The sequence below is a fragment of the Lissotriton helveticus genome, chromosome 2_1, assembly GCF_964261635.1.
Source record: "Lissotriton helveticus chromosome 2_1, aLisHel1.1, whole genome shotgun sequence".
Taxonomy (NCBI): Eukaryota; Metazoa; Chordata; class Amphibia; order Caudata; family Salamandridae; genus Lissotriton; species Lissotriton helveticus.
This window is the reverse complement of record NC_136059.1, coordinates 1,142,137,141-1,142,158,565: the sequence shown is the minus strand read 5'-3', so window position 1 is coordinate 1,142,158,565 and position 21,425 is coordinate 1,142,137,141.

Below are 21,425 nucleotides of genomic sequence, written 5' to 3'. Positions count from 1 at the left end.
TAGTCGCGGCCGTTGCAAGCCGAAAAGTAAGTTCGCAATTGCGAACTTGTCCCAAAATCGGCGCGAACACGCGCCAACACAAAAAACGGAAAAATCCGCAAATCCGCTAGAGTTCGCGGATCTTCGCGGATTGCGAATCCGTAAATACGCAAATTCGCGGATTGCCAATCCGCAAAATCCGCCCATGCTTAGGCTTGATTAAACCTTCTCAGTTGTCTAGCGCAGCCTCAAACAGCGTTTAACTATTAATACTAAATTAAAGTCTTTTGCCCCAGTAGCGCTACGCTTATCTTTCTGTTGCTGCTGTATCAGAAAATCTTACTGTCCTTTTCTAGACACCAAGCGTCCAACAGGAGACTCGAACTGCCGACTGAGAGGAGTTTCACAGGCTACCTCCCGGCAGACTTGAAGAGGGAAAGAAACCCGATACTGCGTCTTCAGCAGAGCTCGAGTCGCAGCCGATGCAGTCTTCCGTGGAGTTAGGGGCTCGACTGAGAGAGGAGTTAAAGTCTTTTGGGAAGGAGGGGAATTCCTGGATTGGCAAGAACTACGGAAGCTGGGAATCAAGGAAACCTCCAGCGCAGGGTCAGAAGCTCTCGTCAGGCACAACGAGAGATGAAGCGTCGAGCCGTTGACAGAGGCTTCTATTTATAGCCTCAGCCACGAGAGTCAGCGCGAGCCCCTTAACAAGAGATGACACTGGACTCGTGGGCTGGCGCGAGCCTGTCTCTGAAAGAGCTCACATTCTGAACAGTTAATCCTTCCTATACAGGAAACTACAAACAAGCATTGCTAAGGGCAATTTCATGGAACATAACCTAAAAGGATTAACCTAGTATTAAATCACACTCTATCTAATCCTAAATACCAACTAACCCAAATTGGCTTAGAGGATTCACCAGAGGTAAACAGAATCTGTTTTCAAACTGAATTTAGACAAGACGACCGGTAGCACCCCTAACAGTTCCTCCCCCCAAAGGTCGTCTTACAGGTCGAGGTTTGTCAGGATGCAAGGCATGAAAAGACCTAACAAGTCTAGGGGCATGAACATTTCTTTCAGGTTCCCAAGATCGCTCAGAAGGATCATAACCCTTCCAATCAACCAAATAAAACAAGGTACCCCGAACTCTTTTTGAATCTAAAATAGATTTAACCTCATATTCAATATGATCCCCAATAACCACTGGCGGGGGAGGATTATCAGGTCGAGTGGTAGGTTCAAAAGGTTTCAAAAGGGATACATGAAAAACTGGATGAATGTTATACTCATCAGGCAAAACTAATTTTACAGAAACAGGATTCAAAATTTTCTCAATTTGAAAAGGACCCAAATACCTAGGTTTCAGCTTCCTAGGACCCTCTAACTGAATGTTTCTAGTAGACAACCAAACTAATTGACCTTCCTTGTACAGAGGGGAAGATTTACGATGAGAATCAGCAGAACGTTTCATAGTTAACTTACTTTTAATCCACTGCTTCCTAGCCCGCTCCTGAATATCCATCAAGGATGACAACCTATCAGACACAGCAGGCATGGACTGTTGATCCTCAGGTAAAAGAACAGGAAGTGATCTAGGATGTTGACCAGTGAGGAAGTAAAAAGGAGAACAACCTAAGGCTGAATGCGTGGTGTTATTGTAAGAGAACTCTGCCCAGGGTAAAACTTCATCCCAATGACCCAAGGAAGTAGTTAACAGACATCGTAAACCCTGTTCAACATGTTGAGTTACCCTTTCAGTTTGCCCATCAGTCTGAGGATGAAAGGAAGAAGACAAAGCTAATTCAATTCCAAGTTGTTTACTAAGCTGTGACCAGAATTTAGATATAAACTGAGGACCCCTATCAGAAATAATCTTAGAGGGAAGCCCATGAAGTTTGACAATATTTGATAAAAACACTGTACTAAATTCTGCAGCAGTTGGAATTTTGTGTATCGGAATAAAATGTCCCATCTTAGAAAGTAAATCAACCACCACAAGAACCGTAGTGTAGCCATTAGAATTAGGAAGATCAGTAATGAAATCTAAACTAATGGTGTGCCAAGGTTGAGGAGGAATTGTCATTGGATGAAGTAAACCCATAGGAACTGCATGTAAGGCCTTTTGTCGTGAACAAACTGGACAAGCTTTCACAAACTGCTGAATAGCAGAAATCATTTTTTCCCACCAAAAATGACGTTGACATAAGTCCAAAGTTTTATTAATGCCAGGATGGGCAGCAATAGCCAAATCATGATTCCACTGAATTACCTTGTCCTGTAAACCTTTAGTGGGGATAAACAACTTATTATTGTGATAACACAGACCCTCACTGACGGAATTCCCTTTCTTGGACAACCACTCAAGAATATTATATTTTTTTAATTCATCCTTAATAGAATCCAAGAAAATTTCAGAATGAATCTCCGCAGCTATTTTCTCCTTAGGCAAAACACTAGGTGGCTCTTTTACAGAAATTAAATCTTTTTCACAAACTAATTGTGAAAGTGTATCAGATAACAATTGCTTATTTCCAGGCCGATACGTAATTAAGAAATCAAATTCACTAAAAAACTGTAACCATCTCATCTGTCTGGGAGTAAAAGCCTTAACCGTGGAATAAAATTGTAAATTTTTATGATCAGAAAATACTGTGATAGTATGTTTAGCCCCCAAAAGATGATGTCGCCATTCTTGAAAAACATCCTTAATTGCTAAAAGTTCCCGTTCAGCAATAGTATAATTCTGCTCTGCCAACAAAAGCTTCCTAGAAAAAAAAGCAACTGGATGTAAATGACCAGTATTTGAATCCTTTTGAAGCAACAAACCACCAATAGCAGTCTGAGAAGCATCCGCCTCAACAAAAAATGGCCTGTCAGGATCTGGATGAACTAAAATTGGAGCAGAAGTAAAGGCTTTCTTTAATAAAGAAAAAGCCTGATCCGCTTCTTCAGTCCAAGAAAAAAGTTTCCCTTTTTTTAACAATTGAGTAATGGGAGTAACAATTTCAGAAAATTTCGAAATGAATCGTCTATAAAATTTGGCAAATCCTAAAATTCTCTGAGTGTCCTTAACAGAAATAGGAGTTGGCCAAGTTAGAATTGCTTCAACCTTTTTTGGATCCATGTGAATTCCCTCAGGTGATAAGCAATAGCCAAGAAATTCTACCTCAGAGGCATTAAATACACATTTTTCCAATTTAGCAAATAAAGAATGATCCTTTAACCTCTGCAAGACCGCCTGAACATGTTGTATATGCTCCTCAGAATTTTTAGAATAAATCAAGATGTCATCAATATAAACAATACAACAGACATCTAACAAATCATGCAAGACTTCGTTGATAAAATATTGAAATGCTGCCGGAGCATTACAAAGACCAAATGGCATGACAGTGTATTCAAAAAGACCAAATTTGGTACGAAAAGCGGTCTTCCACTCATCACCTTCCTTGACTCGAATCAAATGATATGCCCCTCTAAGATCCAGTTTGGTATAGATACTGGAGCCCTTAATCTGATTAAGAAGCACAGGAATTAAAGGTAACGGATATCTGTTTTTAATTGTTGCTTTGTTTACAGCTCTATAATCAATACAAGCCCTCAAATCACCAGACTTCTTCGCAACAAAGAAAAGTGGTGATGAAACAGGGGAAGTGGAGTGACGGATGAATCCAAGTTCCAAAAGTTCATCCAAATACTTCCTCAAATAATCATTTTCAGGTTCAGTTAAGGCGTAAATTCTGCTGCAAGGTAGAACTGCTCCAGGGACCAAATCAATTCTACAATCATAAATTCTATGAGGTGGTAGTTTAGTTGCTTCAACTGGATCAAATACTTTCGAAAAATTCTGATACTCAGCAGGAAGCCTATTTACCTCTGAATTCAAGGTAGCGCAAAAAAGAGGCATTACAGGATTACTTATCTCTTGATAACAGTGCAGTTTACAAAAAGAAGATTCCAGGGTAACTGTTCTTTTAATCCAATCAATTCTAGGATTATGTAACTCTAACCAGGGAATACCCAAGATTACTCCAAAAGTTGGAGCATCAATCAGATCAAAAATCACCTTTTCAGTATGCCCATTGTCAGCCACTAAGGTCAAGGGCTCTGTGTTAAAACGAATCATACCAGAAGACAATACTGAACCATCCACAGCTCTCACAGGCTCAGGTTCCTTCTTGGCCACAAACTTCAAATTTAATTTATGAGCAAACTCAATATCGAAAAAATTCCCTGTGGCCCCAGAATCCAAAAGTACTGGAATACTATGTCTTTGTAATGAGGTTATAATAAAAACCATCCGAATAGTGAAATGTTTGGGAATAAGTGTTGCAACCTTAGTGACAAACTGAGAGATCTTAGAAGAAGATTTACTCGAAGAAACGACCTCAACTTTCTTCGAGATTTCTAGTTTTCCGACTGAGTAGATGAAGAAGTCTCGACCACCAAGACTTTCTTTTTAGTAGGCTTAACTGTACAATCCTTAGCAAAATGCCCAGGCTTGCCACAATATAAACACAAGTTACCCTTACGTCTTCGTTCCTTTTCCTCAGGAGTCAAAGGTCCCTTAAATCCTCCCAACTGAGCTGGCTCAACCAAAGAATTCTTAACATCAGACTCCTTTTTCTCAACTTTAAATTGCGAACTTCTAAGGTCACTCCTAGTTTTCTCATTTCTACGTTCACTTAACCTATGTTCAAGTTTGACCACAAGGTCCTGAAATTCCTTAAAATCCTCAGGCAAATTAACAATGTGCGCAAGAGAATCTTTTAAGTCATCTTTAAGACCTCTATAAAACAAAGAAATTCTTTTCTCATCAGGCCAATGTGTCTCGGACAAAAGTCTGTTAAAGATAGTCATGTATGAAATAAGATCTTTAGATCCCTGACGAAGGTTCAATAACTCATTATCCGAAGCCTGAACTAAAGTATGTTTCGCAAATAATTTTGACATGGCCAATTTAAAATTCTGTAGATTATGAAGCAATGGGTCATTATTATCAACTAAAGGCATTGCCCAGTTAGCAGCCACCCCTCCAAGATAGGAAATTATAAAAGCTACTTTAGCAGAATCGGAAGAAAAGAGGTTTGCACATGAAATGCAACTGGCATTGACTGAGAAAAGTGGCATATCTACCACTTTCTCCAGTAAACCTTTCAGGATTTGCCAAAGGGACAGGAGCGGGGGTTACCACCGTGACTTGAACTGGTTGAGCTGCTGACTGTTCCCCTGAGGAATGAACATCAGAACCAAATCTAGTTGGTGTTAAAACGGGTTTCCTTTCTTTAATTGGATCCCTCCAAACTGAGAACCCCGCCCTAGTTTCGTCTAACTGCTGACGAAGGGATTGATTCTCCTCACGCAAATTCTCCATCTCCAAATTCATTTTCTGTACCAACTGAGTCAGCTGAGAAACATCCATGAGGGCGAGTTTACAAGCTCAAGAGGGAACGATTTTTTTTTTAAAGAGGCTTCGTCTACTGTTGGGATTATCCTGTGAGACTCTTCTGACGTTTCCTCTCGAGCTGCAAACTCCCACCTCCCTCAAGGATTAACCAACTCAATCAGGATTACAACGCTGACTGAGCTAACTTCTCCCCAAGGGAAAGGGGAAGTGGACAGAGAGACGAACAACAAATTAACCTTGCAAGAACTTCCGTTGTTGGTCTCTCAAGGAAGTGCTCCAGGCCGTTGACCTTTAACTGATAGGTTGCACAACACTAGACCATGTTACACATTAGTTAAGTTGGCCCTTGAACACTCTTAAACAAGGTTAGGTACTGACTCAGTCACTTGATAACTGAGACAACAATTATTCTTCTGTTCAGGAATTCCTGCAGTAGGAAGACAAAAAATAGCAGCCTATAACAGAAACATCATTGCTATAGGTTAATGTACAATCCTAACTGTCTTACAAGAAGAGTAAATCTTTTAAACATAGTTCTAAACAAGCTCCTATTTTCCTCAGGTTTAAAAGCATTGAGAGAAAACCCCCCAAAAAGACTTTTGCTTTTGCCAAGGCTTGTTTGAACCGTCACAGTATTACATTGAGAGGTAAACCCCCAAAAGACTCTTGCTTTTAACAAGGCTTGTTTGAACTGTCTCAGTTTAGTCCTGGAGCATCAAGCCTTAAACTTCGAAGAGGTTTGAATGCCCCTTGAGAATGTTTTACTGCAAAAGTCATTTGCCTCTATCAAGGCTTGATTAAACCTTCTCAGTTGTCTAGCGCAGCCTCAAACAGCGTTTAACTATTAATACTAAATTAAAGTCTTTTGCCCCAGTAGCGCTACGCTTATCTTTCTGTTGCTGCTGTATCAGAAAATCTTACTGTCCTTTTCTAGACACCAAGCGTCCAACAGGAGACTCGAACTGCCGACTGAGAGGAGTTTCACTGGCTACCTCCCGGCAGACTTGAAGAGGGAAAGAAACCCGATACTGCGTCTTCAGCAGAGCTCGAGTCGCAGCCGATGCAGTCTTCCGTGGAGTTAGGGGCTCGACTGAGAGAGGAGTTAAAGTCTTTTGGGAAGGAGGGGAATTCCTGGATTGGCAAGAACTACGGAAGCTGGGAATCAAGGAAACCTCCAGCGCAGGGTCAGAAGCTCTCGTCAGGCACAACGAGAGACGAAGCGTCGAGCCGTTGACAGAGGCTTCTATTTATAGCCTCAGCCACGAGAGTCAGCGCAAGCCCCTTAACAAGAGATGACACTGGACTCGTGGGCTGGCGCGAGCCTGTCTCTGAAAGAGCTCACATTCTGAACAGTTAATCCTTCCTATACAGGAAACTACAAACAAGCATTGCTAAGGGCAATTTCATGGAACATAACCTAAAAGGATTAACCTAGTATTAAATCACACTCTATCTAATCCTAAATACCAACTAACCCAAATTGGCTTAGAGGATTCACCAGAGGTAAACAGAATCTGTTTTCAAACTGAATTTAGACAAGACGACCGGTAGCACCCCTAACAGTGGGTGCGCTTGCCAAGTTGACATGGCAGTTAACAAACTATGCACAGGCACCGCGATGGCAGGCCTGAGGCACCTTTTCAGGGCTGCTCATGTGGGTGGCACAATCAGTGCTGCAAGCCCATTAGTAGCATTTTATTTACCAGCCTTGGCACATTTAGTGCCCTTTACTAGGGTCAAACTAGTAAATCAAATATGCTAATCAGGGAGAACTAATTAATATTCATAATTTACACAGGGAGCACTTGCACTTTGACACTGATCAGCAGTGGCAAAGTGCCTAAAGCATCTAAGCCAGCAAAAATGAAATCCAGCACAGCATCAAAAACACAAAAGATAAAGGCAAAAAGTCAGGGAAAACCACGCCAAGGATGCCAGGTCTAACATTGAATGTCTTCCTCACCTTACATCAAAGGTTTAACGCTGTCTTTAAAACCATTAGTTGAACCTTCTTAAAATACTTTGGAGCTCCAAACTTAAACAAAAAGCCTCACTCTCCAAACTCCCTTATCATTTCACCTAAAAGCTTTCCCCATGTTGAGCTGTCTGGTTTTCTAACAAGCATACAGGTTTGAAACTGAAATGCAAAGCCCTACCTTATTAATTTAAATAAGGTAGGGCTAAACCCCCCTTCACGGGCCTGTGCATCAACTTCTTCCAAGCAAGCCCTGCCCCACGGGAAGCCCATAAAAAGCTGGATATTTTCCCCTGAACTTGGCAATAATCAATTTTGGAAAAGTAAGGGGAATACCGTTGAATAGATATGTGAATTTGGGGAGGATCGACATCTTAATACGGTTCACTCATCCATAAATTGTTAGTGGTAGGTTCTTCCATCTTGACAACATGAAATCTGACCTCCTTTGCCACCTTATTCAAATTGTGAGCTGGTATTTCCTCCACGGGGTTAATAAAAACTATGCCAAGATATTTTCTCCCTTCAACCATCGAAATACCAGAACATTACTCCATCTAAGAGTTGTTGACCATGTACCCCAAAAAAGCACAAAACTCTGCAACCAACCTCTCCATTCTAGATGTAGTTTGGGCGGGATCAGATGTATAGATTATCAGGTCATCAGAATACAACTTCATCTTATTACTAAAAGGGGGGAGTTAAAAGGGATAACATGGGTATCTTTCCGAATCAATTATGCTCATGGCTCAATATAAATATTAAAAAAGAGAGGTGACAGGGGCACCCCTGCCTGGTGTCCCTTTGAATGTTTAAACTCCTGGTCATAGAGCCATTAAGGATAATTCTAGATGATGAGTTGTCATATAGTGTGGGGAGAGTGGAAATAAAACCGGGACTAAATCCCATTACCACCAAGACCATCCATAGGTGAGCCCAGCATATTCGATCTAATGCCTTAGCCACATCAATTGTGACCACGGCCGAGGGAGTCGAAATAGCGGTGGTGAGATCAATAGTTCCTATTAGTTGCTGTGTAAGTTCTTGAATTTGCCTCTGTGGCACAGACCCTTTCTGATCCAGATGCATCAATTAGAGGGCTAACTTAGCCAATCTACCTTCCAAAATGCTCATAAAGAATTTATAATCTTCATTTAACAGGGAGATTGGGCAATAGGAATCTGCCTTCTGAGGATCCTTGGCTAGTTTTAATACCAAAACAATGGTGGCCTATTTCCATGAGTTTGGGATCCATCCTCCTAGCAAGTAAATTGAGTTAAATAATAATTCCCATTCAGAAACAATTTCTAATGTTAGGATCATATAGAGCTCTGACGGTATTGCATCTGGACCAGCAGCCTTTCCTCTCTTTAATCGTTGGAGGTGGGTCCTAATTTCATCCTCAGTTATCGGGGCATCCATGTGTTCTCTACCTTCCCTTGTAAGCCCCAGAAGCCCTACGCTTTCCAGCCAAGCTCTAAGTCTAACTGGATCAGGAATCTGGACCTCTTCCATATACAGCTAGGTAAACAAGGATACCAAGAGGCCCTACATTTCCTCAGTCTTGTTCGCAACATCTTCCTGTGAATTGATTACCAATTCCTTAAGGAGATTTCTATGCCTCTCAACCCTAACCTTCCATGCTAGCAATGCCCCCGCTTTCTCCCCATAGTCAAAATGTTTCATACACCCGGCTTTCCATCGCTATTTACACTTTGCTTCAAAAATGGCCTTATAATTTAACTGAGCCTCCTCCAACTTGCTTGATAATCTCTCCCAGTCACTATAGGGACATACATTTTGCTGCTGCATCTTGGCTTCCAATGTCCCCGCTCTTGCTTTCAATCTATTGAGTTCGACCCTTTCATCCCTATTTTTATCATATGCCAGACTTTTCAGCACCCCTCTAATGTAAGCTTTAACTGTATCCCAGATTATATCCAATGGGGCTGAGCAGTCATTGACTAAAAAGAACTCTACGCTAGCTTTTTTCAAATTTGCAACTATGTCTAGATCCAGAAGGATCACCCTTTTTAATGTCCACTGTGCATTACTTTGACCTCTAAAATACTTGAGTGTCATAATAATCGCCGCATGGTCCGAGATGTGCCCTGGCAACAGGTTAACTTCTATTATTTCCCCAGCTAGGGCTTTATCCACCAAAATATAATCCAGTCCAGAGAAGTGGCCATACTTCTTGGTATGAAAAGTATAGCCTCTTCTTGAACCCTTTAAGTATCTCCATATATCTACTAAGCCTACATCATGCAGCATGTTTGTAAGGGCTTGTCTTGTCCTAGGGGCTTGGGCATGGTACTTCCTAATGGATCTATCTAAAAGAGGGTCCAGTAGGGTATTAAAAGCTACCCCTATTAATAACGAGATTGTAACCACCACCAAGTTCCACTCAAGATTTATTATATTTTGGGGATCATTGAGGTTCGGCCCATAAAAACCAACTCACATTAACTCAATATCATCATATCTCAGGGTTGCCAGTAACCCACCTACCAGGCCTCTCTGTTTTTGAAGACATCACCTCAACCCTAGCGGCCCTCCTTATCAAGATGGCCACCCCCCTAAAATGCACTGTCTGCCTTGAGACAACATACCTTTCTATCAATCTAAATTTAGAGAAGAGGGCTCTCCTCTCGCTGGCCATTAAATGAGTGTATTATAATATAATTATATGGGCCAAGATATCCTCTCAATATCTCATTATTAAGCTTTGTCGATTTTTAATTTTAATCCCATTTACATTCACCGTTATAAATGAGATCTCCCTACTACTCCCCATCATCATCTGGGGACATAGGACCCGTATTTTGATACATTATCATTGGGCAAGCGGTTGACCCTATTTGGTGAAGTGGAATTGAGGTCTTATTTTTATATTTTGCCCGAACGGCTCCCCATCCGGTGCCCTACCCCATCCCGTGACCCCCGCCCTGGGGTACCCTCCCATTGCTTACAAGCATGGACTGCCTGATGAGCTTCCCCGCAGAGATTTACTTAAACTCAAGATAGCTTAGCTTTGGCGGGATCCCTTTTGCGCCCCCGAACACTTTAACTTTGCAAAAATTCAGGAGCCTGCCCCCTTTTTAATGAGTTCAATCAAGGTGTCTACCTTTTTCACTGTTTGAAAATTATGCATTCGATTATTCCACATAACCTAGAGCATTACTGGGAATCTCATTCGAGCTTTTGCCCCTACCTTGTGTAGTTCCTCCATTCTTTTACCTAATTCCACACTGCTTCAGATCTGTTGCCTGACATATATCGGATCTAATCCAAAGGGAATAGGGACAGAGCAAGAAAGGGCTATTCCTCAAAGCTGTACTTAATATTGCTTCTTTTACTGAGTACGAGAGGAAGTTCACTAAGATTTTTCCATACTTCTCCATTTGTGGGTTCCTTTTAGAGGGGTCTCTATGTACTCGTTGTATCTCCAGGTTGAGATTAATGTCAGGCCTATCTTTGAGAGCGGTATCACGTAGCATCTTGATTATGAAAGCCTTAATGTTAGAGCCCTCTTCCTTGGTTCTGTTTTGCAAGCAGACTTAACCTGAGGAGTTGTTTGTGATATCTTGTCTCATAAGACCTACCTCCTCTTCTAATGCTCCAATCCGAACAGCCACTTCTTCTAGCTTTTGAGCAAGGGCAGAGCAAGAGGCCTTAATGTCTTCCTGATTTAACTCACAATATCTTGAACCTGTTCTTCATCTCCTCCTTTAATCCGAAGAGGATACAGGCCAGTGACTCTTCTGGTTGCTCCAGAACGGTCTACCCCTCCTCAAACGCTCTTTGATGGACCCCTGACTCTGATCCCGGCTCATCTGATACCGCAAGGATCTCAACCCAATTGTGTGTACAGATCTTAGGTCATCTCAGGAGTCGCTGTATACTTCAATGCCAATGTTCTTACATTATGCGGTATGTCTCCACTAGCCAGAGGTGACTTACGAGCAACTTCCATATTAGCTGTCATCTGAGTTAACCTCCCTCCACTTCTCTTTCTTGGTTTTGTAAGGTTGGAAGACTCAGAACTTTATAGAAGGATTTTAGGGAGGGGGTCACCTTAATCTGATGGGGCAGAATCATTTTCCCCCTTCCCCACGGGCTCTTCCCAGGCAGTTTTGTAGACTTTCCCAATTTCCCAAACTTTACCTTGGTAAACGCTGTTTTTACTGCCTTACTGGCTAGATAGTTTTGCCCCCGCCCAGTCTCCTTAGCTCAAGGGACGACATATACTGGGGGACATTCAAACCCAGGACTTACCCTCGATGATGTTGTAACTGCTATATTGCTTAGGGTGTACCTCGAGACTTTACAGCTGAATTGAGTTCCTTTCTCTGACTTTTTTTGCTGTACCTAGAATGCTCCTCCAATTCCTCTGCAAGGGCTGCAGGCTGCCAAGCGGCTACAGGAACACTGCTGTAGCCTGTGGGAGGCTCTCCTGTCCCTCCTGTCGTCCTGTTCTGCCTCCGCTACTGCAGACCCGGACCTGAACACAGGCTGCCCAGCTCCTCTGAATCTCCCTTGCTGCTGTTTTCCAGCAAGGGATTTCCCCTGCCTTACAGACTGACTGAGCTAAAGATGCGCTGGAGGGTTGCCTAGGCAGGCACATCAGGAACAGTGGGCGAGGCGTTTTGTGAAGGTAAATGGTAAGGGGGAAGCCGCCGATACTGGAGGAAACACTTTCCTCCCAGGAGCTCACTGCCAGTCAGCTAGCAGCTGCCATTTTCCCCGCCTGATCTCTGCTGACTTGGCACCTTGCCAAACATTAAATTCCCTTTTAATTACATATAAGTCAACCCCAAAGTGGGCCCTAGGTACCCCATGGGGTAGAGTACTGTATAATAAAAAGGTTGGACATGCACTTTTAGGTTTTCCAAGTCCTGGTAGTAAAAAAACTCCTAAATTAGTTTTTCACTAGTGTGAGGTCTACCCCTCCCGCAGGTTAACATTGGAGATTATTTATTACATTTAACAAGCTGGGATTTCCAAATGGGAGCAGGTGGCTATGTCATGTTTGCTGTCTATGAAATTGTAATGATAAGCCCTCTTTAACTGTAAAGTCAGATTGATCATTAGAATTTTGAAAATGTCACTTTTAGAAAGTTGCGGTACAAAAGGGGGTGGTGATGGACGGAGCATCTGCACCAATCAAACACTCACACCCAGTCAGCAGATCTGGGTTTAATCCATCACCGTTCTTTAGCCCACTCTGCCACCCCAGTTCAGACTTGGCCATATGCAAATCAGTCTGACCCTGTGCCTCATGGGAACAGTCCAGCTCGAACTGCCAAGTCATGCCTTCCCTGGACCGGAATCAAGCTTCCTAGGACCGGTTTCTGGCATTTCAGCCTTCTTCAGCCAGGCTTGCTTGAATCCAGTGGCAAAGTGAGCAAGGGACTCACGTCTGAGCATACCCTGCCAACTTATGGCAAACAAAGCGGTACAAAAGGGGGTGGTGATGGACGGAGCATCTGAACCAATCAAACACTTACACCCAGTCAACAGATCTGGGTTTAATCCATCACCGTTCTTTAGCCCACTCTGCCACCCCAGTTCAGACATGGCCATATGCAAATCAGTCTGACCCTGTGCCTCATGAGAACGGTCCAGCCCGAAATGCTAAGCCATGCCTTCCCTGGACCGGAATCAAGCTTCCTAGGAACGGTTTCTGGCATTTCAGCCGTCTTCAGCCAGGCTTGCTTGAATCCAGTGGCAAAGTGAGCAAGGGACTCACATCTGAGCATACCCTTCCAACTTATGGCAAACAAAGCGGTACAAAAGGGGGTGGTGATGGACGGAGCATCTGTAACCAATCAAACACTCACACCCAGTCAACAGATCTGGGTTGAATCCATAACTGTTCTTTAGCCCACTCTGCCAACCCAGTTCAGGCATGGCCATATGCAAATCAGTCTGACCCTGTGCCTCATGGGAACGGTCTAGCCCGAACTTCCAAGCCATGCCTTCCCTGGACCGGAATCAAGCTTCCTAGGACCGGTTTCTGGCATTTTAGCCTTCTTCAGCCAGGCTTGCTTGAATCCAGTGGCAAAGTGAGCAAGGGACTCACGTCTGAGAATACACTGCCAACCTATGGCGAACAAATCGGTACAAAAGGGGGTGGTGATGGACGGAGCATCTGAACCAATCAAACACTCACACCCAGTCAACAGATCTGTGTTTAATCCATCACCGTTCTTTAGCCCACTCTGCCACCCCAGTTTAGACATGGCCATATGCAAATCAGTCTGACCCTGTGCCTCATGGGAAAAGTCCAGCCCGAACTGCCAAGCCATGCCTTCCCCGGACCGGAATCAAGCTTCCTAGGACCGGTTTCTGGCATTTCAGCCATCTTCAGCCAGGCTTGCTTGAATCCAGTGGCAAAATGAGCAAGGGACTCACGTCTGAGCATACCCTGCCAACTCATGGGGGGGGGGTATGCTCTGGGGTGGCAATAAAATGGTCTACATATTTACTTAAGGGTTCAGTAATGGAGTCAATCCCCGAAACTATGGGTCGCATAGGGGGATCCTCCATATTCTTTTGTACCTTAGGCAACCCATATAATGCTGGTATCATGGGGTGTTCATTTATCAAAAATGTATATTCATCATCACAAACAATACCATGCTCTTTTGCTAGAGTCCAAAATTCCTGACTTTATATTTCAACCTATTCCATTCATCTATATTAGAGTTTCTGTAATGTGACTCATTATCTAAAAGGGCCTGCATTCTTTTATTATAATCTTGCGTATCAAGTACCACAATACTTCCTCCCTTATCACCCGGCTTTATTGTGATAGCATCACACTTAGATAGGTTGTCAAGAGCTACTCTTTGGTTTTGTGATAAGTTGTTTTCTGCCCACACTTTTTTACTTAATAGGTTTTAATGACCACTAGTTATGACCTTCTCAAAGGTGTCAACCTCCTGTCCCACTAAGCTACTACTAGGTGTCCAATTTGATAAAGGCTTAAGACCTGATCTGTTATTTGAGGGCATCATTTCTTTCCCTTCAAATAATTTTCTGATCCTGAACTTTCTAAAAAGGTCCCTTACATCTTTTTCAATAGTGAACCTACACCCCTGATTACTTGGTGCAAATCCCTGTTCCCATGAGGCACAGGGTCAGACTGATTTGCATATGGCCAAGTCTGAACTGGGGTGGCAGAGTGGGCTAAAGAACGGTGATGAATTAAACCCAGATCTGTTGACTGGGTGTGAGTGTTTGATTGGTTCAGATGCTCTGTCCATCACCACCCCCTTTTGTACTGCTTTGTTCGCCATAAGTTGGCAAGGTATGCTCAGACGTGAGTCCCTTGCTCACTTTGCCACTGGATTTAAGCAAGCCTGGCTGTAGACGACTGAAATGCCAGAAACCGGTCCTAGGAAGTTTGTTTCCGGTCCAGGGAAGGCATGGCTTGGCAGTTCGGGCTGGACTGTTCGCATGAGGCACAGGGTCAGACTGATTTGCATATGGCCAAGTCTGAACTGGGGTGGCAGAGTGGGCTAAAGAACGGTGATGGATTAAACCCAGATCTGTTGACTGGGTGTGAGTGTTTGATTGGTTCAGATGCTCCGTCCATCACACCCCCTTTTGCACCACTTTTAGAAAGTTGGCATATTCCTGACCCTAGCCCTTTGGGCCTGCAGACTGTTTGGGGTTACATGACTAGGTATAGCTGATTGTTAGACTTTGTGATTTCCTCCCGGACTCACACAATAGAAGGATTAGGTGTACCATACTGGGTCCTCTGCTGGCAGGATGGGAGGCGGAGCTGAGCCCAGCCCCACTTGCACCTAAATAGCCAGTGCTCTGCCTCCACACAAAGGGCCTAATGACCCTGCATTGCCACTGCAGCCATGTTGGAGCCAGGGCAGGTGAGTCAGGAAATTCCATGCACTTCAAAGTACCTTTCCAGAAGCTTCTCCCACCTTCCACAATAAGGGCACCAGGGTATGAAAATAGGACCTTCAAACTCACACTCAGTTCACTACTGGACCTCTGGAAGGGCACTCAGAGGACTGCCTGCTGCTGTGACCTGCTGCTCATTCTGTCAGACTGATGCTGTGCTTGTAAGGACTGTTTTGCTGCCAGGAGCCTGCCTCGAATCCTCAGAAGATAGACCTACTGTTGATCCCTGCATCTTCATCTGCACCAAGAAATGCCAGAATTGACTCCATAGGCTAATTTGCTGACCTGCTGATTAGAGCTAGAGGGACATAAAAGGTTCCCACCATCTCAAACCTGCACCTAGACCTGCACGAGTGAGCCCTGAACCCCCAAAGGGTGTCCCATCAGTCCTAGACCTTTGGTTGTCATGCTAAACGGGCCCAGATGGCCAATTTTCAAAACTAAGGACTTGGACAAAATTTGGCCTAAAATTGCTTTGAGAACCAGGAGGAGACCAGAACCAACCTGCCCAATGTGCATCATCATTAGGCTTGATTTTGCGACTATTCCGGCTACATTCTTCTCCACAGCTACAAATCTGTTTCAGTGGTCGTTCCCCAAAGAGGTATCTGACCTTCAGGAGCTGTCTTCGGCTTCAGACCTCTGCTTCATCCTCCTGAAGTTTTCTTACTTCCATTTTGGTGACTACGTCCGAACGTAAGCCCAAGGCCATCTGACAATGAAGCTTCCTCCTTGAACACCTCCTGCAGCTTTGCCCTGCTGAACTTTACCTTCTCAGACATTTTTCTTCAAGATTTTTCATAAGCCCCAAGATAAGTGCTATGCAGCCCCATCGACTTCTTGTTTCAGAACAGTGCTCCAGCATGGTCGGCATTAACTCTCGACTTTGACCCGGTATCATGTGACAAGAAGTCTGCAGTTAACCCGTTGGTCTTTAAGGTGCTAAATATTACTTAAAACGTTAACATTCATACCTGCTTTCCTTCTAATTGGATTTTTGTCATTTTGGTGTAAAATAATTTATTAACATTTACTCTATTTTTTAGCCTGGGAGGAGTTCGCGGAAATGACAAAAAACCTCAGAAAACTATGTGGAGTTATGTGAGTGGCAGAGTGGGTTACCTTGCGCCGTACACACTCAATTTTCATGCCGTTTTTAGTGGCAGGCATTTGTCTCGCGCTGTAAAATCAGTGCGACCGGCATCTGGCACGAAGTTCTACTCAAGGAGCAGCTTCCTCAACGTAAACGGATAGTTTTTCAACAAGAGCGGTAGCGACCATCCACCACTGCCTGCATTGAGAAATCTCGCTGGGAAGTAGTCTAGCATTGGATTTTCTCTCGCTCGCCAACTTACTGTTGGTGAGCGAGAAAAAAACTCTGCTATGGAGCGCAGAGAGTGAAAAACTATGCAAACTGCATGAACGGAATGGAGTTCACTTTCCAGGCTTACTATTTTTCCAAATTGGTTTGGGATTTTTCTTGTGTAGTGTTTTCACTTTGTTGATGTTTGTGTGATGCATAAATACTGTACACATTGCCTCTAAGTTAAGCCTGACAACTTTTTGTGTCAAGGTACCAAGGTTTAAGCACAGGTTAATTTAGTGACTTTTCATGGTTCACCCTGCAAGGGATTGTGGATGTTGCTTGACCAGGCCTCCCACTCCAGTCAACCAACAACACAATTTCTGATATATAGGATGAGAAAATACAAGAACAATATGTTCCTCATTGAAGGCTGTGGGGTGAGGAACCTGACACCTGCTGGCTTCTGAGTCAGCACCAGAAGAGAACCCTATCCCACTGCACTCCTGGGTGCTGGCAGGAGCCAGCTACATTACTTTGCTCTATCCTGGCAAGAGCAGCTTCTGTCTCTTCGCTGCCTGGTGGGACCAAAGCTGTGTTCCCTACCCAGGAGAATGCAGGCAGAGCGTTAAATTTGTATTCCTTGCCTGCACTCTCCCAGACAAGGGAATGCAGTGTCTCATGGATGTGATCCCGGTGACGCTGCTCTCTTGGGGCCCTGGGGAATGTGGTCCCTGGGCCTATGAACAGCTTGGGGACAGGGAAGCCGATGCCCCACTCTCCATAAAAGCACTAGTCCCTTAGAATTGGGAACTTGGGGCCTCCTTGAGGCTCGAGAAGGGGGGGGGGGCTGCATGCCCGTCCCCAAAATAATTTAATTGGCCCAGGGGAATGAAAAAGGCTCAGGGAGGTCCCCTCCTCTAAAATAATTTTTCGCCCACCCCCTGGGCTCTGGGCCACCTAGAGGGACTTATAATGAAAAAAATACCACAGATGCTTCACTGATCCTCCATATTGTAATACAAATAAAAAAATGTGTGGCCAAGCCTAGTTAGTCAGGGTATCCCCACCCTGGCCCGCACATGTTTTTTAACTTTTTTACAGGACAGGGGACTGAGTCTCTGAGTCCTAAAATGGCTGGCGCTACATCTTTGTTGATATTGTGGCAGGCAATCAGATCTTATCTTGAGATCAATGGGATCCGCAGGTCTTCCTTGGCATGGAATATCATACTGTTTTAACATTAACTTCTCAAAAACACCAAATGACAAAAAGATGCTTTCTGGGTGAAGATCTAGTTTTCTGCCAGAATTGGTGTAGTTGAGTTTAGCCGTTTTTGCTGTAGTTGTGTCGAATTTTCTAATTGCTTGGGAAAAAGAGTTTTGGGACCCCTTCCCTTTTTCTTTGGCCCCACGTGACAGATCACCCTGAAACTTTCCAGAAAGGAGCTGAGGTGGGTGCCTGAGATCAGAAACCTTTTTTTTTAAAAATGCTGCTAATTTGCTAAGGATCCATTACTCCACAGCAAAATTAAAAAGTGTTGACACTCAAGCACCCAATCAACTAATAAAAACGCCTCCAGGTTGGGCCAGCACCCTGGGGCAGTTTGAATCATTCTTTTTGAGGACAGGGGTTGGCCCCTCTGACGAGCCTCTAGGAGGCCCGGAGACCCTATCCAGGGACTGTAATGTAATCCCCAGCATGCCTTAAAAGGCTCTTAATCGAATTCCAATATTAAGGGAAGGGAGTCAGGATTTTCGCTAATTCCTTTAAGTGTAATAGTCTTCCCTAATAAGACCTTCTTTATTTCCTTTTGTAACTTTTTTAGTTTGTCTCTGGGTAAACGCAGTTCTGTGCGCAGGGTGTCTACAATGAACCCCAGGAACTGAGTGTCTTGTGCTGGAGTTAGGCATGATTTTTTTAGGTTTACTACAAATCCTAATTTTTCTAATATCTCTATCGCCCACTGAGTATGTAGGGATACAATGTCTTTGGACTGACCCATTATTAGTATGTCATCTAGGTATATTATTAGTCTTATGCCTTTTGCCCTGAGCCGTGCTACTACCGTCCGGAGTACCTTTGTGAAGCACCAGGGTGCTGAAGATAGTCCGAACAGGAGACTGGAGAATTCCCACATTTTGTTTTGCCATGTAAAGTGGAGGTATTTTTGGTGTGGAGGCCAGATGGGGATAGTAAGAAAGGTGTCCTTGAGTCTAATCTTGTTAACCAATCTCCTTTCCTTAGGATGGCCCTTAAAAGGTATATCCCTTCCATTTTTAAGTGGCGAGAGACCACCCATTCGTTCAAATCTTTGAGGTTTATTACTGAGTTTTGAGTGTTCCTGAGAGAAAATGATTGCCCTTGGGATTTTGTCCTGGAAGGGAGTGTCTATAAACTCTATTTGGTATCCCCTGACCGTTTGTAGTACCCACGGATCTTGTGTCACTAAGTTCCGGTTTCCAGAGAATTGGGCTAGTCTCCCTCCCACCTTTATAGGGGAAAGTAAAGGGTCTTTGGAGTGACGTACCCGATGAGAAGCCTTTCCGTCTTCTATCGCCTCTGGTATTTCTATTTCTGAAGCGACCTCCTCGCTGTCTTTGGGTATAGAAGTTGGAATAGCCATATGACCCATAGGTTTAGAAGAACCTATTGCCTTGTGCCATATAGAGTCTGGAGGAAGGTGTACTGCGGCCGGGGAACCAACCCCTTGTTCACCCGGCCCTTGCAAAAACTCTATCATGGAACACCTTTCTTATTTCTTTTTGTGACTTCTGTATGGAACTGAAGATTCCAACATACTTTGCCATCTTTATAATAAAGTTATCGCCAAAAAGTTGGCCTTGAGAAGAAAGTCCTCCTTCTTTATTGGCGAGCTCGATGAGTTTGGGGTCCAGTTTTAAAAGGATGCTTTTTCTTCTTTCATTTGATAGGGCCGTGTTCGCGTTGCAGAGAAGGCAAACAGCTCACTGCGTCTACTCTCGCAGTTCTTTATTGTCGACTTTACTATTGCTTAGGTAGGCTGTCTCAGCTATCTCGGAGATTTTAGTAAGCGGGCCAATAATGTCCAGGAGTCTGCCCTGGCAGGACTTTAAGCCTCTGTCTAGGCCTCTTCTACGGTCCTTTCCTCCCTTGTTAATGAAGGACACGACCTTTGGGTCAAGTTTTGGTGTCTTAGTTATCATATCTGGGAGTGATGGTCGAGGGCATTCAGACCGTAAACGAGATCTAACCTCCTTAGGCATCTCTCTCCTCAACCAGAAGGTAATTTATTTAGCCACATGTTGTGAGGGGTCCATTCAGGTGACAGGGGATGTTTTATCATGAGGGGGTCAAACATATTATCCCCAAGTGGGTCAAGAATCTTAGACCCAGAGGCCGAAGATGCCTCATCAGATGTCCCTTTTTTTGTCATGGGTGTGTCATCGTAATCAGAGTTGAACTCTGAAGAGCAGGAAAAATCTAGTTCTGGCTCATAAGTTTGGTCCTCATCATATTCACTGTCTATAGGGACAACTGGGCCATCATGCCCATCCGCAGTGTCAAACACACTGAGTCCATCACCGGCGTCATCCGGCAGACCCTCAATGACCCCATTAGTTTTCTTTGATTTTTTAGGGTAGTCACCCGAAGGCCTTTTTTTGTTAGATTTATCTGGCCAAGAAGAGCAACCGGGTTTGTTGGAATGTTGATGGGAGAGGGTTTCATATTTTTTATGTATGGTGTCATCCAGCGACCCCATCAGTTTGCCTAAAGCCCTATTTACAAAATCTTCTAGTCTATTCTCAACTAATGAGTCTAGCTGTTGCTCAGACATTCCCCTTTTTTTAAAATTAATAATTAATTAAAATGACTAAGTGCAGGTAACTAGGTAGAGACTAAATATAAGTAAAAGGGGGTATAAGGGGTTAAAGAACCGCTAATGAGTTAAAATACAAGCCAGTAGGGGGCAGTCCCATTAGGGAGATCCTTTCCTCTGAGCTTTAAATGTCGTTTGTGGTGGAAATCAGGGATTAACAATGTGCCCAAAGATTTAGGAAGGACCTTTCCTCTAATAGTAGGTTTACTTCCTAATTGTATGGAAAGTGGGCTTATTGGAATTAGGGCCCCGGTGGGGTCGCGTTGGTGGTAGCGACCGCACCGGGAGAGAGAGGGATATCGAGGTAAGGCTTTAACTTTAAAATCTGTTTAGCCACATTCGTGGGTCTGGTGTACGCGCCAGTGGTTTCAAAGCAGGTTGCATGAGTAATGAGAGAAAGCGGCGACAGTGCGCGTCTTGCCTTGGTGCGTCTTAGAAAGACGCGGGGAAGCAAGGCCCCGGTGTATGCGCGCGTGAATCAGCGCAAAAGAGGAGAAAGTGCGCATCTGGTCCCAGCGTGTCTTTCAAAGACAAGGGGGGGAGCGAGACCCGCTGCGTCTTTGAATCTTAAACGGGCAAACAGTGATTGGGAGATAAAATTGGTGTTTGAGAGAGACTGGAAAAAGTTGTGGGGAGAGTGAAAAGTGGAAAAATAAGCATGGAAAAAGTGTGGAAGACTTAAAGTAAATAGATCAGCATCTCATAGGCATACAAATAGCAGGAAATAGCATTAACAGTCAATCAGGCATAAAATATATATGTAATAAATATTAAATAGCTTTAAAACAGATTAAGAGGAGACAAAATAAGGATTACTTATCTGGTGAGCTGCCCGGTCAACGAGTCGACCGGGTGGAAAAGGGTTGAATATGGTGGCGGTGCCTGCTAGACACCACCATCCATATTATGATGGCAGCAGGAAGCAGCCTTTCAAGGCATGCGGTTTCCTCAGTTGGGGGCCCCGTTGTG